At 36.6% G+C, this 15,708-nt stretch overlaps 1 protein-coding gene and 1 long non-coding RNA gene across 5 annotated transcripts in view; one reads left to right on the forward strand and one right to left on the reverse strand.

Moving 5' to 3' along the window:
• LOC112671610 (uncharacterized) overlaps positions 1 to 14,699 on the forward strand; it is a 47,097-nt gene extending 32,398 nt beyond the window's left edge. Inside the window, exons 4-7 of one of the 3 annotated variants that reach the window (XR_007407839.1) lie at positions 6,744 to 6,890; positions 10,816 to 10,896; positions 12,610 to 12,660; positions 14,482 to 14,699. This is a non-coding gene — a long non-coding RNA (uncharacterized LOC112671610). The remainder of the gene's footprint in view (positions 1 to 6,743; positions 6,891 to 10,815; positions 10,897 to 12,609; positions 12,661 to 14,481) is intronic. The other 2 variants (XR_003143729.3, XR_003143730.3) reach the window with 2 other exon arrangements.
• DKK2 (dickkopf WNT signaling pathway inhibitor 2) overlaps positions 1 to 15,708 on the reverse strand; it is a 370,758-nt gene that overhangs the window by 247,105 nt on the left and 107,945 nt on the right. The window lies entirely within an intron of this gene.

Below are 15,708 nucleotides of genomic sequence, written 5' to 3' on the forward strand. Positions count from 1 at the left end.
CACTTTATTAAAGTTGTTCAAACTCCAGCTACCCACAAAACCATAAATACCATAAGAGCAGATATAGTGACTAAGTTATTTAATTGCTAGTCTTACTTAGCAGAATACCCTAATTAATGCTTACCAAATAAATGTGGGCACAAATGTTCCTTTTGATATAAGAACCCTCAGCACACCAAATATGTAATGATTTCATGGTTGGTTATCTGTCCTCTTTGACATATTTAACTATAGCCTCCTCCACCATCACAACCAAGCCATGGCCCTGAATCTCTAACTCTGAATGATTATCCTCTAGACTTGATGCTAAAACCACCCCCCAACAATGATTGCTGATTCAAAAAGAAAGAAGTAAAGATTGATTGATTGATTGATTGATTGATTGATTGATTTATGAGAGAGACAGAGAAAGAAGGAGAGAATATGAGTAGGTGGAGGGGTAGGGGTAGAGGGAAACAGACAGAGAGAGAGAGAGAGAGAGAATCTCAGCAGACTGCACTGAGCACAGAGCCTGACACCAGGTTCACTCTCACAACTGTGAGATCATGACCTAAACTGAAACCAAGAGTCAGATGCTCAACTGACCGAGCCACCCACAGGTCCCATGATTGCTGATTACTTCTCTCTACTGAACAACTCAGCTTAGTACTTAAAAATATTTCATCTGCTATACCTACCTAAACTACCCAGCTATCTCCTCTTTTCGAAATGGTCCTTATGCTTCCCATAAACATTTGGTGATGATGATGATATGTAGACCCTTCTCAGTGTTTTGTACATTCTCACAACAATGTTATGAAGTGAGTACTATTATCCTCAAGTTAAGATGAGGAAACAGAGACAGTCACACTGCTAGAAAGTAGTTAACACTCAGATTTGAATCCCAGCATCCTGTCTACAAACTTTGTGCTTTTCAACACTATGGTATACCTCTCTTCTAGATGCCCTAATTAGTGTCTATGACATGTATAGCACTGTGCCACTTGCCAAGATGGATATGGAGATCAGGTGGAAATAGAGCTTATCATTAAGATGCTTAGTATGGGGAGAAAAATTTAATATAATAAGCAAACACACTGCAGAAATTAATGAATAGCTTTTAACCCAGTAATAAAGATCAGAACCAAGACTATCTCATATAACCCTTATAGAATTTTTCTTCCTCTCAGAGTAAATAAGAACTGAAATGTGGTGAGGGATTGGGATCCACACACTGGATAACCAAACCCCAAGCTTCCTTAGGGGCCACTTTAAGACTTTGTCTTATGAAAAGCTACCAGTGACTAACTCCATAGTCTTTCTTTTATTCTTAATTTCCTAAATTTTTATAGCCTCAGGCTGACTCATCCCATCACAAACCTAAGCAAATATTGACTTAGATGGTTAATGCATGGAAGTCATACAACCCTAAAAATTCATAAACATACAGAAGCAATGACTATAAAACCATCTCTTAAAGCTCTTACAATTCTCTGTACAGGAGAGCAGATATAAGTCATCACTCAATAAATGATGAATGACTGAACAACAAATGGATGGAGGGAGGGAAGGATGTGTTTTTCTATGTATATTTCTAAGTAAATGAATGGAACTTAAGAACCAAGTGAGAGAGAGAATCCAGAATAAAAGGCAAGTTGGCCTCTGGCATTATTAAAATGTTTTATCAAAAAAAAAAAAAATAAAAAATAAAAAAAAAATAAAATAAAATGTTTTATCAGGTAGAAGATCTGGTGCTCTGAAATAAAGACCAGGAGCACAAGCAAATAGCACTGTCTTGCCAACAGAATAAAAGTCATTCCTCTGCCCTGATGTCTCTACACGCACATATTTGGAAGCCAGAGTCCATTTACTGGCACCCAATGCATATCTTTTCTGGAAATGATTATAGTCACAGATCCACTTTTAGTCAAAAGTGTTAGAAAATGAGAGGGAGACCATCCAGTTCTTACTTTCTCTTTGTGATGAACTGTTAAAAAGTGTTACATGTGGATGGAAGAGGGGTGAGAAGGGAAGAGACAGAACAGACTACAGGAGACCAAATAAAAAGTTCAAAGTGGCAAGCAATGCAAACTAACACTTCATCATCCCAATTTTACTCCTGCGTGTTGACTAACAAGAGTGTTGGCATTACCTGATGAGAGGTCAGCTCCAAACAGTTCAGAGTATTCTTTTAAAGTTCTTGAGGGCAGCCCCGGTGGCGCAGCAGTTTAGCGCTGCCTGAAGCCCCGGGCGTGATCTGGAGACCCTGGATCGAGTCCCACATCAAGCTCTCTACATGGAGCCTGCTTCTCCCTCTGCCTGTGTCTCTGCCTCTCTCTCTCTCTGCATCTCTATGAATAAAAAAATAAAAAAATGTAAAAAAAAAAAAAAGTTCTTGAACCTAGTCTCGAGTTCAAGGATGTACAAGCAAAAACTCCAACTGTTAAGATGTTTATGAAGTCCTGCTAAACCCAACCTGGTGAAAATATTAGCTAACTTTGAATGTTTGCCCAGTCTCAGTGAGCACACTGGGGAGTTAAGAAGAAGGACCTTAAAAGCCAAAAGAATGGAGACTACACACAAGACAGAAGTTGGAGGCTTACAAACTGCACATTCTTTGAAGCGCCTCCCCCCCTTTTTTCTAAAGATTTCATTTGAGAGAGAGAGACAGAGACAGAGACAGCAGAGTGAGACAGAGCACATGAGCTGGGGGGAGCAGCAGAAGGAGAAGAAGCAGGCCCCTTACTGAGCAGGAGCCCAATGCTAGGTTCGATCCCAGCACCCTAGGATCATGACCCCAAGCCAAAGGCAGAGGCCCAAGCAACTGAGCCACCCAGATGCCTCTGAAGCTCTTTTTAAAAGAAGGTTGCCCAGGACATTCTTGTCCACTTTTAGCAGTGTCCACTTACCTAAGTAGTTGCAATAAAAATCTAAGTACTTTGTGGAGATAAGCATCTCTCCATCTGTGAATGCTACTGGGAGCAGGTCCCTTAGTTCAGCAGATAATTCAGCCCACCCATTCTTAGACCCTTCATCATTCTTATCTCTGCCGGGCAAATCCCCTGGAGCTTTCTACTTTTCTCTTCAGTTTATTAGCCTCAACACATCCTTCAGACTTTCCAGGGGCATCTTTGTAGTGTGAATTCCCAGTCAATTTATAGATTTCCCTCACCTGACACCTAAACTTAAAGCATTTAGATTTAATCATCCATTAGACATCCATTTGGTTTTTGTATTTCTGACCTCAAACTTACATAACCCAAACCAAAATCATGATTCTCACCAGCTCCTGGAAACCCATTTCTTCATCAGACTTCTACAGCTTAGTAAATGACAGTGCCATTCACTATGTCACTCAAGGCTAAAACCTACGAGTCATTGGCTTCTGGCTCACCTCTCACATTCTCCCTGCTAGTTCTGTTGACCCTACCTCTAAATGTACATCCTGAGCTCTTCTTTTCTGCATCTGCCCTGCTACAACCCTAGTCTAAGCTACTATTATCTCTCAAAGTCTTCCTAGGCCATCTCCCAGCTAACGTCATGTTGTTGTAAATTCAATCAGAACTATTAGCTCAGTGGCCAAAATAATACCAAAGTAGGTTATTATATTTACTACAAAATCACTGTATGTATAAAAATGTGATCAACATCCTAGGGGAGAAAACCATAATTATGTTAGGGCAATCATAATTATAATAAATACTCCATGTTTTATTAAACTTTACAATAATTTCCTTATGCAAGTGAAAATTAACGGTAGTTACTGGTTAAAAATTACACATGTACCCTGCCAACATACAGTAGCCACCATCACATACCATCTGAACTACTACTACAAGTAGCCTCATAACTAACTGGTCTCCACATTTCCACTTTTGCCTCCCCTAAGCTCTGTTGCTCATAAACCTATCAAAGTGAATTTTTAATGATGAAGAGTATGAGAATGAGTGGGCTGGATCTATCTGTTTAACTAAAGGCCCTGTTCTTAGTAGCATTCACAGATGGAGACAAGGTTCATTAGAATGTATGACTCCTGCACTTAAAATCCATCATGGCAGACACCTCCCTATTCTCTCCATCTTCCTTATACAAGAGTCTCCACCACCACCACTAAGTTTTAGGGAGTACAGGCTACTCAGCAGGAAAACTAATCTTTCTGCCTCCTATATACAAAGAAATGAGGCCATATAACTATGGCCGGGCTAATGGATATGAGAGAACCGAGGTGGATATAATCTCCAAGTGACTTAAAATGCAAAGCTACTGGGGCGCTGGGGTGGCTCAGTCAAGTAAGTGTTGGACTCTTGATTTTGGCTCAGATCATGATCCCAGGGTCATGATCTCAGAGTCATGAAATGAAGCCCCACATTGGGCTTCACACTCAATGTGGAATCTGTCTATCCCTTTTCCAGCCCCTGTGTGTTCTCTCTCTCTCTCTCTCTCTCTCTCTCTCTCTCACACACACACACACACACAAATAAATAACTAAAATCTTTTTTAAAAATTTAAAAATGCAAGGCCACTTGTCCTAGACTCCCTCTTTCCTCCTTCCTGTAGGTTGGAATGAAAGTATGAAGGTGAGAATCTAGTAGGGATCTTACTTGTGTTATGTCTGCTGAAAAATAGCTTGTAACCATAAGAGTCATTCAAGTATTTTTTCAATTGAATAAAAGGTAGAGAACACAGTTTCAGATAGCCTATATATCCTCTTGCACAGACACTTATTTGGATGTCCAATAGTAAGTAACATAGTACTACTATTAAGAATTCTGTGGAAATGATGAAAAAGAAAAAGGCAATATATTCAAGTTTAATGCCAAGAAAATAATAACTGAGATTCTAATAATTATGGAAGATAGGAAAAGAAATAGCCAGGTATTTTATGTTAATGATACACACCTAGAAGTAACACAAAAGTATATTCTGTGTCCAAGACCAAGAATAAAGCACAACAGAGTCCAGGAATTGCTATCAAATGAGAACATATTCAAAACTCAGTAAAAATGGGGCACCTGGGTGATTCAGTCAGTTAAATACCTGCCTCTTGATTTTGGGTCAGGTCATGATCTCAGGATCATAGGATCAAGTCCAGAATTGGGCTCTGTGCTCAGTGCAGAGTCTGCTTATCTCTCTCCATCCACTCCTCCCCCTGCACACTCTACGATAAATAAATAAAATCTTAAAACAAAACAAAACAAAACAAAACAAAAACAGCAAAACCACAAAAGGAGGAAAGATCAAAGCAATTTAACATATTTTCAGGATATTATATATTAATAGACATGTAACTTGCAGAGTGACAAAGACAAGATTATTTTATTTTGCTTAAATCTTTTTAAGAGAAGGGGGTAGTTTATTGTATCACCTAACTACAATGTTATGAGAAAACTGTCAGACTTCATGCAGAGCTGGAACCAAAAGTGAAGATAATTTCATGGTTCTATTGTTCTTTTTTTTTTTTTAACTAAAGTTGGAGGAGGCATTAATTTAGACTTCCATAGTTCCTGTATACCCTTTCCTTACTCAGCTTCGCCTTTTAACATCTTATACAACTGCAGTACAATATCAAAGCTAAGAAATTAGCTTTGGTACAATTCTGTTAACTAAATTGCAGACTTTATTCAAATTTCACTTTTTTTTCTACTAACATCCTTTTACTGTTTCAAGATCCTACCAGGATCCCACCTTTGCATTTCAGTAGTGCTATATGAATGATCACAATCTAAAGTTTACTGAAAATGGCAGTGCCTTGACCTCCAGCCCCAGAGCTAAAAGAAAAATATGTATTCAGAAAGCCATAGTTATACCAAAATATCATTTTAAAATTGTAGTAGTATCTAACTAGTGTTCTTGCTTTAACTGCCATCAGTGGTTCTTACATTTTTATAGGTCATAGAACCTCTGGAGAATCTAGCAGAAGACAAAAGCTTACTAAAAAGAAAAATGCAAATATGCACATGTTGACAATTTTAGGAATTCATAAACCACCAAATCTCATCCTTAGATCCCTGAGGGGTCCCAGGCTAGGCACTCCTTTCTTAATACCAAAGGATAACTAAGTTGATTTGCTTTTCACAGGTCCATCTATATGCCCTTCTTTGATACTGTCCTTTCAGTTTGTTACAGAAGAAAAAGAGGAAGAAAGAAAGGGAGGACTGGGGGAAGGGAGGAAAGGAGAACACATGGGAGGGAGGAGAGGAGAGAGGAAGAGAGGAAGAAAAAAGTCATATAATCCCATGTTCCTACTACTTCACTCGCCCAGGATAGGACAAAATTACTCAACAATTCTGCTTAATTATTTTGTCCTAAAAATTTTTTTTAATTATTTTGTCCTAGACTGCTTTTTAGGTTGGATCTTGGTGTGTATTAGAAACTCTCCATTTTGCCACATTCAGCCTTTCTTTTCTCCCTCAACCCATCCACCCAACAACCCCCCACTCTTCCTCTAAGACTTCATGTTTCTTTCAAATGTTATAGATTCACAGCAGTTGTGTAGAGACTATATTCCTCCAGTTAAAAAGTAGAAGGAAGATAGGAGGTTTTGACTTTTACTTTTAAAAACAAATTGCTGCCAGGATTACCAGGATCCTAAGGTCACTGTGACCACTCTTCCTCATAGCTTGTAAAAGCCTAAAAATATCTGAAGGTCTTTTTTTCTTCTTTAACCTGTTTCTTCTGAGGGATTTGACCCCATCCCATGAAATTTTTGCATTCATGTACGTTATATATAGTCAATGTCATGAAACTTCTTTCTGTTTTAACAGTATGTTGGGATTCTGGCTCTAATGCAGTTCATTTGAAAATTAAAAGCAAATTTCATAGGCTATGTGCTCTGCAGCTGAGGAATCTGGGTCAGTCAGATTGCCCCATCAGAAAGAAAATGGGCATTTTTTTCATGGACCTATTTTGAGGTAAGAACCATACTTTTTCTGGAAGGACTCCGTCCCTCCCACCTGAGAGAACTCAGGGTGTTCTTTACTACAATTAATTCTTTGTCCTAAGAGTCTTTGGACCTAATCATTGTTCCAGAAAATCTTGAGTCAAGTCTATTGCTTTAGCCTTTTACATAATATAATTTGGAAAGACTTTTCAGCAAACCTAATTCAAATGAGTCCATCTGCTAAACCTAAAATATGAGCTTTTCATAAAATGCAGATGCAATAACAGACTGAAAGCATGAAAGACAGCATGTATACAATCATTTAGCAATAGCCAAATGCTTCCTTTTGTAAAGAGAAAAACTAAATGTATCATTTTCTAGCTAATAGAATAAGTCCTCATAGTTTAAGCTTTGATGTTGCCACATGAGTAATTCTTTCTCTAGTATGATCGAAATCACAGAAAAAACATCCTTGTAAGATTTGTCTTTATGACCTCCTTTGATCTCTTCTATTAATAGAAAAGAAAGAAAGGATATTTGGAGGCCTAAGCTCCCCATTAATCCATGGAACATTTTAATTCATTGTATTTCTTTATAAGAGATGCAAAAACAAATTTTCACTAAGCAATTTAGTACAAAACCGCCTCAAAAGGAAAAATCTAACATCTGATTTACTAAAACCAGGAGGTTGTAAACACACAGCTAGATAATGTAGAACTTATTTCTCTTAGTAACAGTGCTATTATTTTAAATTATAGCCATTTATGGTACATGAAGTAGACATGGCTTTAGCTACTTGCTATCTGAGATGATTTTTCAGTATGCTGAGCAAATGATTACTCTTGAAAATAAGAAAAAAAAATTTGGATTCCAATATTTACCACACATTTCAAAGTCACATAAATTGGTCTTGACTCATGCTTTGCATTTTACTTTTCAAATTAAACAACTGTTTGTTTTCATTATAAGAGATGGAAATTTTAAAAATTGAGAGAATTTCAAATAATGAACAAAAGCAGGGCACCTGGGAGGCTCGGTGGGTTAAGCATCTGACTCTTGGTTTTTGGCTCACATCATGATCTCAGAATATTGAGATCAAGCCCCTGGTCAGGGTCTGTGCTGGCCATGGGGTCTGCTTAAGATTTTCTCTTTCCCTCTCCTTCTGCCCCTCCTGCTCACTCTCTCTCTTAAAAAAAAAAAAATATGAAAGCACAGCATAGGAGGTGAAGGTGGAACATGTTATAATTCAGGATTGAAAACTACAATCCAAGATAGGTCAGCAGCTTCAGTTTATCTTTTGGCTTTCATCTTAAACATGACATCAGAAAGCATATGACACGCATGAGTTTAGAACTGGGTTTTATGAGATTCTGCAGAACAAAAGGGAAAAACTATTAAATTCCAGTGAATTTTTGATTTTATGGCTTAGTTTATTGGGATTGGATAGAGAATTAAAATGGGGAAACTTTAAAAGGCCCATTGCAATTCACTAGGAATTTTATAAACATGAATTCTCTACCTATATATTATATAAAAGGAAAGTATTAGAGGTTCTGGAAGCTCCAGCTGTTACTTTCATTTTAATCACTGAAGGCAGAATGTGATAAAAAGAATACTAAAAGAGAAGATAGGATATTTCTTTAGTAATTAATTGTATCACTGGAAAACATAGCTTCTTTGCATCTCTCTCTCTCTCTCTCTCTCCTAATCTATAAAGTAAGGGATTTGGAGTAGATGATTTCTCAGGGTCCTTTCTAATTTATTATTGTTTGACTGTTATCATTGTGTCCAAAATATTCATGCAAAGTATAAAGAGGGCTGTGCTTGTGATTTCACAGGTAAACCTTTAAAATGCACCAGATAGGGCACCTGGGTAGCTCAGTGGGTTAAGCATCTGACTTTGGCTCAGATCATGATCCCAGGGTCCTGGGACAGAGTCTGGTGTCGGGCTCCATGCTCAACAGGGAGTCCACTTGTCCCCCCGCCCTTCCCCACACTCATGTATTCTCTCTCTCTCTGTTTCTCCCTCTCTCTCTCAAATAAATAAAATCTTTAGTAAATAAATGAATGAAAATTAAATGCTCCAAATAGTTTTTCATCAATCCAATCACACTTTGTTCTAATGTCTTCCTGCCATATTTGACCCATGTCTCCTGTGGAGATATCCATACCCTATCCCACATTCATACAAAGTAAAAGGAAAATCTCATCAAGTTCTATACTTAATAGCTTAGCACAAAATAGCAGTTGCTTCTTCCAAAGATCTTAGAGGAAATGTGACCAGAAAGACAAAAAGTCAGCAGACCTTGATAAGCAGAGCTTCAACAGCCTCTCTGGAAGTGGCTGGTGAAATCAATTCTCTTGCTGGTCTCTGACAAGGCAGACAATAGAAAATATTTGAGCTTGCACAGTGTAGACGACATTTTACTGGACCCTATGGAGAGAGTCCAAATACATATGAAAATCTAGTGGCTACCTTGGAAAGAGTTCATTGTGTGTTTAGAGTGTTCAGGAGGGGATTTTTTTCCATTCCTAGTGCCCTCTCAGGTACATAGCCATTGACTTAGTTCCTCTAACTAATGGTATAATTGGTCAGCATAGACATATTTTAATATTATGATAATTTAAACTTATCCTATACTTGTCCAAAATATAAGCTGACTAATGAAACAAAATATATAGCCTGATATAGTGTTTTAAAACTGATAAAAGAGAGCTTTCACAAACCAATGGGGTAAAGATAACTTGTTCAACCAAGGGAATTAAGAGAAGTAAATAACTACTGGGCAGAAATTAATGTGGGATCAATTTAGGTTTTTATTGTTTGCTGAAATAACCTCTGATGGATTAAAGAGTTAACTGTAAAAATCATACACAGCAAAAATAAAAACATTGTTGAATATAATTTGATTTCTGCATAAAGGAGAATCATCAAGCTTTAAAAATGGAAAAAATACAATATAAAAGATAAATTTAGTTACAGAAAAAGTCTAAATTTTGTCAGTTACACTGACAAAAATTAGAAGGCAAACAATAAATTAGTCTGAAATTTTCACAGAAAATATCAAAGAGGTAAAATATTGTTCATATAAAGAGCCCACAGAAAATATCACAAACACCAAAATCTCCATTGATAAATTTGGAAAGAACAATGACAGATAATGCATATAGACACAAAAACCAATACTACTAAAATTGTCAGATTAGCAGAGTTTTCTTCATAGATACCCCTCAACTTTAGAGAAAATGCGAAGAAGTCAACATACTCATAGTCTGGTGTTTAAAACTTAAAAGGGTACAAAATTTCTAAAACTAAATGTGGCAATATATTCTAAAGGCCTTAACAATGCTCATACAATTTGACTTCTATAAATTTAGCCTAAGGAGATATACTGACATTTGGACAAAATTTTAAGATGTTTAATGCAGAGATATTTACAGTGGCAAAGAAATCAATTAATAAGTAAAAGAAAACACTTTGAAAACCAAGTAATAAATGGATGATTAAACAAATTATGGTTTTCCTTGTTCCTCATTGTTTTTGAGAATATAGGAAAACTTTGTTGTAATGTTAACTGAAAACTAAAATAGAGATTATATGGGATATGAAGTCAGTTATATGTGTTGTTTTGTAAAACATAAGATAATTCTAGGAAAAAAGTCCTACAATGTTGACAGTGTTTGTCTTTGGTTGGTAGGACTATAAACCGATTTTTATGTTTTTTTGTGTACTTTTTAATTTTTTGTATTCTCAGTAGCATGTATTATTTGGGGGTAAAAATTAACCTTCAAAATATTGTAAGGACATAAAGTATCAAAAGTCCTGCAGTCAGATTTATGTGAATAAAGTGTTAATAATAAAAGCCCACTTTCTTCAAACTGTTAAGTAAAACCAATGATCTATGATACTTCCACATAATACTAACAATAATACTTAAATGCTTGTCCTTCCACAGTAAGTGAACATAGTGGCCAATGTAATTCAAGGTAACCCCCATCTCCTTCTCAAGGAGAAAACTGTAAAGCAGAACAGTCTGGTAAGTTAATCATAAATTTGAGTAATGTTCTTGGGTTCAAAACCTGCTCCACCATTTACTACATCCCTGAACCTTAGTTTTCTCATCTGTAAAATGGAGAAAATCACAGCACCTACCACACTGGGTTGTTATGAGAGATAAATGAGTTAATACATGTTAAGTCCTTAAAATAGGGCACCTGGGTGGCTCAGTTGGTTATGTGCCTGCCTTCGGCTCAGGTCGTCATCCCTCGGCCCTGGGATCAAGCCCCACATCAGGCTCCCTGCTCATCAGAGAGTTTGCTTCTCCTTCTCCTTCTGCCTCTCCTCCCTGTTTGTGTTCTCTCTCTCTCAAATAAATAAATAAAATCTTAAAATAAATTTTAAAAAGCCCTTAAAACAAAGCCTACACACAATTAGCACCCAACAAAAAGTATCACTGAAGCTTCCTCACAATGGCAGTTGCAATCCATTAGATACCTCAAAATGTATTAAGGATATAATAAGCATGCATATGTAAAATGACTGTTTCCCATTGTAGGGATAGCAGAGCACTTCTAAGATAGGTTATAAAAACTGCCCTCATTAACACATTGAACTAAAGTACAAATGGAGAACCACATATGTCTACATGCTTAAAAACTTAAAGAATTATTAAATAAAAATTCTATTCTTCTTGTTTGACAAATATAGCTTGTAATGACCTAGAAGGCCAGATTCAAATTTAAACTTCTCACAATACTTAGAATTTAGGCTATTAATGGCCATTCACCACCACCATCACCACACATACAAACACACAAACACACATACAGACCCCTCCTCCCAGCGTACCCCGACTCCTCCTTTTTCCACCCCAGCTTCACCCACACTGAAGGGTCCTCACATCCAGGTATATAGTTAACCAAGACTATATTTTCAGGCTTGGTCCACCATTGGCCTCCCACCTCCAACAAACAGCAGCCTTGGCCCCCTCTCACCTCCAGTAGCACAGAATGCTATCAGATTCCTGTGCCCAGACAGCAGTTTTAGGGTTGGTTGGGCAGAAAATTCTAGGCTCCCAGGTACATAGATAATAATCCATAAGGAGTAGGGGGTGAGGCTCTGAATTGCCATCAACTCTTCGCCTCACAGATTTTCCCCACCCAGGGGAGGTATGGCTATAAGAAGGCCAAACAGAATGCCACGGCAGAGACCCCTTTGCCTAGACAGTAGGACATTGCCACCTGCAAATAATAGGAATATTCATCAAACATGTATCTCATGAATTTAAATTGTAGGAAACTCACAATAAAATGGAAGTGCTCCAGATATCCACATGAATGTGAACATCTGGGAATTAAAAATAGATGTTTTGGTAAACTAGAATATTCTATATAAAAAAAAAACTCTGTGTTGCATTGGTCTCATCCTAGTTGCCACATTCCACGGTCCTATAAGCACAGGAAAAAAGACCTTTACTTTCTCTTCTCCCACATCTCTGATGGCTATGCCTTTTGCTGGCTGCTTCTCAGCCTCTCTGGCCTCCCTTCCTCTCCTTTGATCCCTCCTCCCACTTTAAGACCTTTCCACAGACTCTGTCATCTACCTGGAATGCTCTATCCCCATGTATTCTGAAAAAATATTAATATTTTATTGACATTGATATTAATTAATATAAAATATCATGCTAATTGATACTAATGTAATACAGTATTAATATTAATTCCTCAGAAACCTTCTGATCTCCTTTCAGATACCACTTCCATAAAGAAGCTAGCTGCTGTTGAACCTCCAAACTGAACTGGTCAGCTCTGCTCAGTTATACACTGACATAGAATCTTGATCCTCTTCTTTTATAGCACTGAATGATTTGTAATTATATATTCAAGAGGGGTTTCATGAATGTTTCTCTGCTTCAATGATACTATAAGCTCAATGTGGGCAAAGATCAAAGTTTCTTTTACACGTCATACAATGTCAGCATTGAGCACAGGGCCTGGCATATAGCAGAAGCCATGTAAATATTTGATGAATGATCATATAACATATTGGAATAAATGTCACAATACAAAAATCTGACCTAGTCGTCCGACATCTAGGGAGCCAAACCTACTTAAGAAGGATCCAGAGATTTGACTTGACAGAGCAGGGCTCTGGGAGACCTATGTGTTTGTGGAGGAGACATGGAGGTGGTAGATGGCAACAAAATGAAGTGCTCCAGTAATGGTCTGAATATTTCCTAGGTCTTTCAATGTGGGCTCTGCAGTGGTGAGTTGGAGCCAGCTTATACTGGCTGGCTGTGAGAACTGATCAGTTGTGAACAGCTCTTCCAATTCCAATTCCATGTCCAGTGACATTGAGTCGGGAGCCTGTGGCCATGGAGAAAGTATTTACACCAGAAAAATTAGAAAATGCTACAAATAACAAATCACCAATTTTTTTCCTATTTCTGGAGAGCTGACTGTTAAATATTTATCATCACATCACTGACACCATGCCAGTAAATTTCTAATCTGCCTCATGAAGAAGCATAGTCTTAAGGTTTTCTAATTTCCTCACAATCAAGAACATACTTATGTCTTTTTGTAATTGAAAGAGTTTTAGTATCGTTCATTGGGAGATAAACACTTTTTTTAAAAGCCTGAATTGTTACTTACTGAGTGATTATATTTCATGTATTGAAGTTTCAAAAAATATTTTTACAGAAAATTTTAAAAAACAAAAGCCAAATGGAATATTATATGAATCCATCACATAACTTCAATAATTATGATCAATACTGTTTCATTAATCCCCCACTTACTACCCCTCCCCTTCTCAGTGAATAACTTCAAAACAAATGCCATATCATTTTATTTTTATGTATTTCAGTATGTATCTCTGATTGATAAGTACTTTTTAGTAAAACTAAAATATAATTATTGTGCCTAAAATATCTCTTATATTATTAAAAATCTTGTCACTGTTCACATTTCCATGATTGACTTCCAATTACTTGTCCAAATTTTTGTTTGGATCATTATTCAAATAGGGTCTTTATTTAAATTGGTTCACATTTTTAAAGATTTGATAGACTTTCCCCCTCCAATGTATGTTTTCCCCCTTGCAATTTTTTATTAAGAAAATCAATCAGATCACTTATTCTATAGACTTTCATATAGTTTTGATTTTGTTGATTGCAACCCCATGGTATCATTTAACATGTTGCTCTATCTCTTATATTGCATGTGAATTACTATTTAGAGCGAGAGGCTTAATCACATTACAGTTTGCTGTGTGTGTGTTTGTCTGTGTGTGAGATGGGGGGTGGAATGGGACACTATAGAGAGGAAGTGAGTGGGAAATATTACTTCACAGCCAACACTTCGTATTTCCACTAAGAGGTCCATATTTTGGCTGTCTCTCCCTCGTGTTTATGTGTGCTTGTGTGTGATTTTCTCAGTCATTGCTGATTATATCACTGAGATCCATTAATTTGGGGAATTTATAAAATGGTATTATTCTATTTCTATTATTTCCTCTTTATTTATTAATTGTAATAGTCTTTAAGGAGAAACTTCTCTTTATACATTATTGGTCATCCAACAATTTGTACCCAAGTCAAATTCTGTTTTCTTTTCTTTAGAGAGAGTGTGTACACACAAGCAGGAAGGTGGAAGGGATAAGGAGGAAGGGCAGAGAGAGAAGAAGAGAGAGAATCTTAAGCAGGCTCCATGCATGGAGCCCACTGTGGGGCTCAGTCTCACAACCCTGAGATCAAGACCTGAGGTAAAATTGTCGGACACATAACCAACTGAGCCACCCAGGCGCCCTCCTAGTCAAATTCTTAAGATATAATAAAAGAAGTCCGAGTTCCATCCGTGTCTCCTCTATCATTTTCATTTGTACCCTAAGGTTTAGATCATATAGAAAAAAAGGACAATAGTTGATTTTTATCAGTTTATAGCATTAAATATCCATATCCATAAAAATTTTAAATGAAAACAAATTAAATACTCCACTCAAAAAACTAGAGAAAGAACAACAAAGTAAATCAAAAGAAAGCATAAAAAGGATTAATAGTGATAAAAACAGAAATTAATGGATATATGTGTTTTCAAGTAATGAATTAGTTTCCTAACAGCCTCCAAAAGCAACTAAGGATTTTTTCAGTATTACTATAAATTCACAGATCTAAACAAATATGATATGTTTCATTGTTTCGTTGCTTTTATTAATACTTATCAATACTCAAATGGTTCCATTTTCAGTCACTGAGAGATTTTTCAAGTTGGCTTTTGAGTCCTTTTAATGCAACCATAGTCTATAATAACTTTCTTGCTTCTAATATAACAAGATGTTCTGAGTTTATGTTGTACATTCCTACCCTCAACTACAATCACTCTTTTCTCCAAGATTCCTAGTTCTTAGTAGTGGGAAATGATATTCAGAGAATATAATTTTGGCATGAGGGTATTTCCATGCTATTGAGTTCTTGGCCATTTAACATACCAAACATATTTTTTAAGATAAAATATCTCAAGTTCATGTTGGTATTTTTAATTTACATATATTACAACTGTTTCTTCTTTTCCCACACCATAAAACTCACTCCTCAATATCAATATCGCTCATCTGTTCTATGCCACAATACACATACCTCAGTAAAACAATACAAAACTACTACCAAAAATGTGATTACTAAAAAATGACTTAAAAATATTTTGCTATTATTTTTATCATGAGGACATATTCCACTAAGAAAGTACAAATTATTGAGTTTGAAATCATTTAGAATAGTTCCTCTGTGTGTGCATATAAGTGCAGTTAAACCATCAACTGGATGCACAATTCATTTCATTTGTATCCTTTC

This window comes from Canis lupus, chromosome 32 (genome assembly GCF_003254725.2).
Source record: "Canis lupus dingo isolate Sandy chromosome 32, ASM325472v2, whole genome shotgun sequence".
In the NCBI taxonomy this organism is placed as follows: domain Eukaryota; kingdom Metazoa; phylum Chordata; class Mammalia; order Carnivora; family Canidae; genus Canis; species Canis lupus.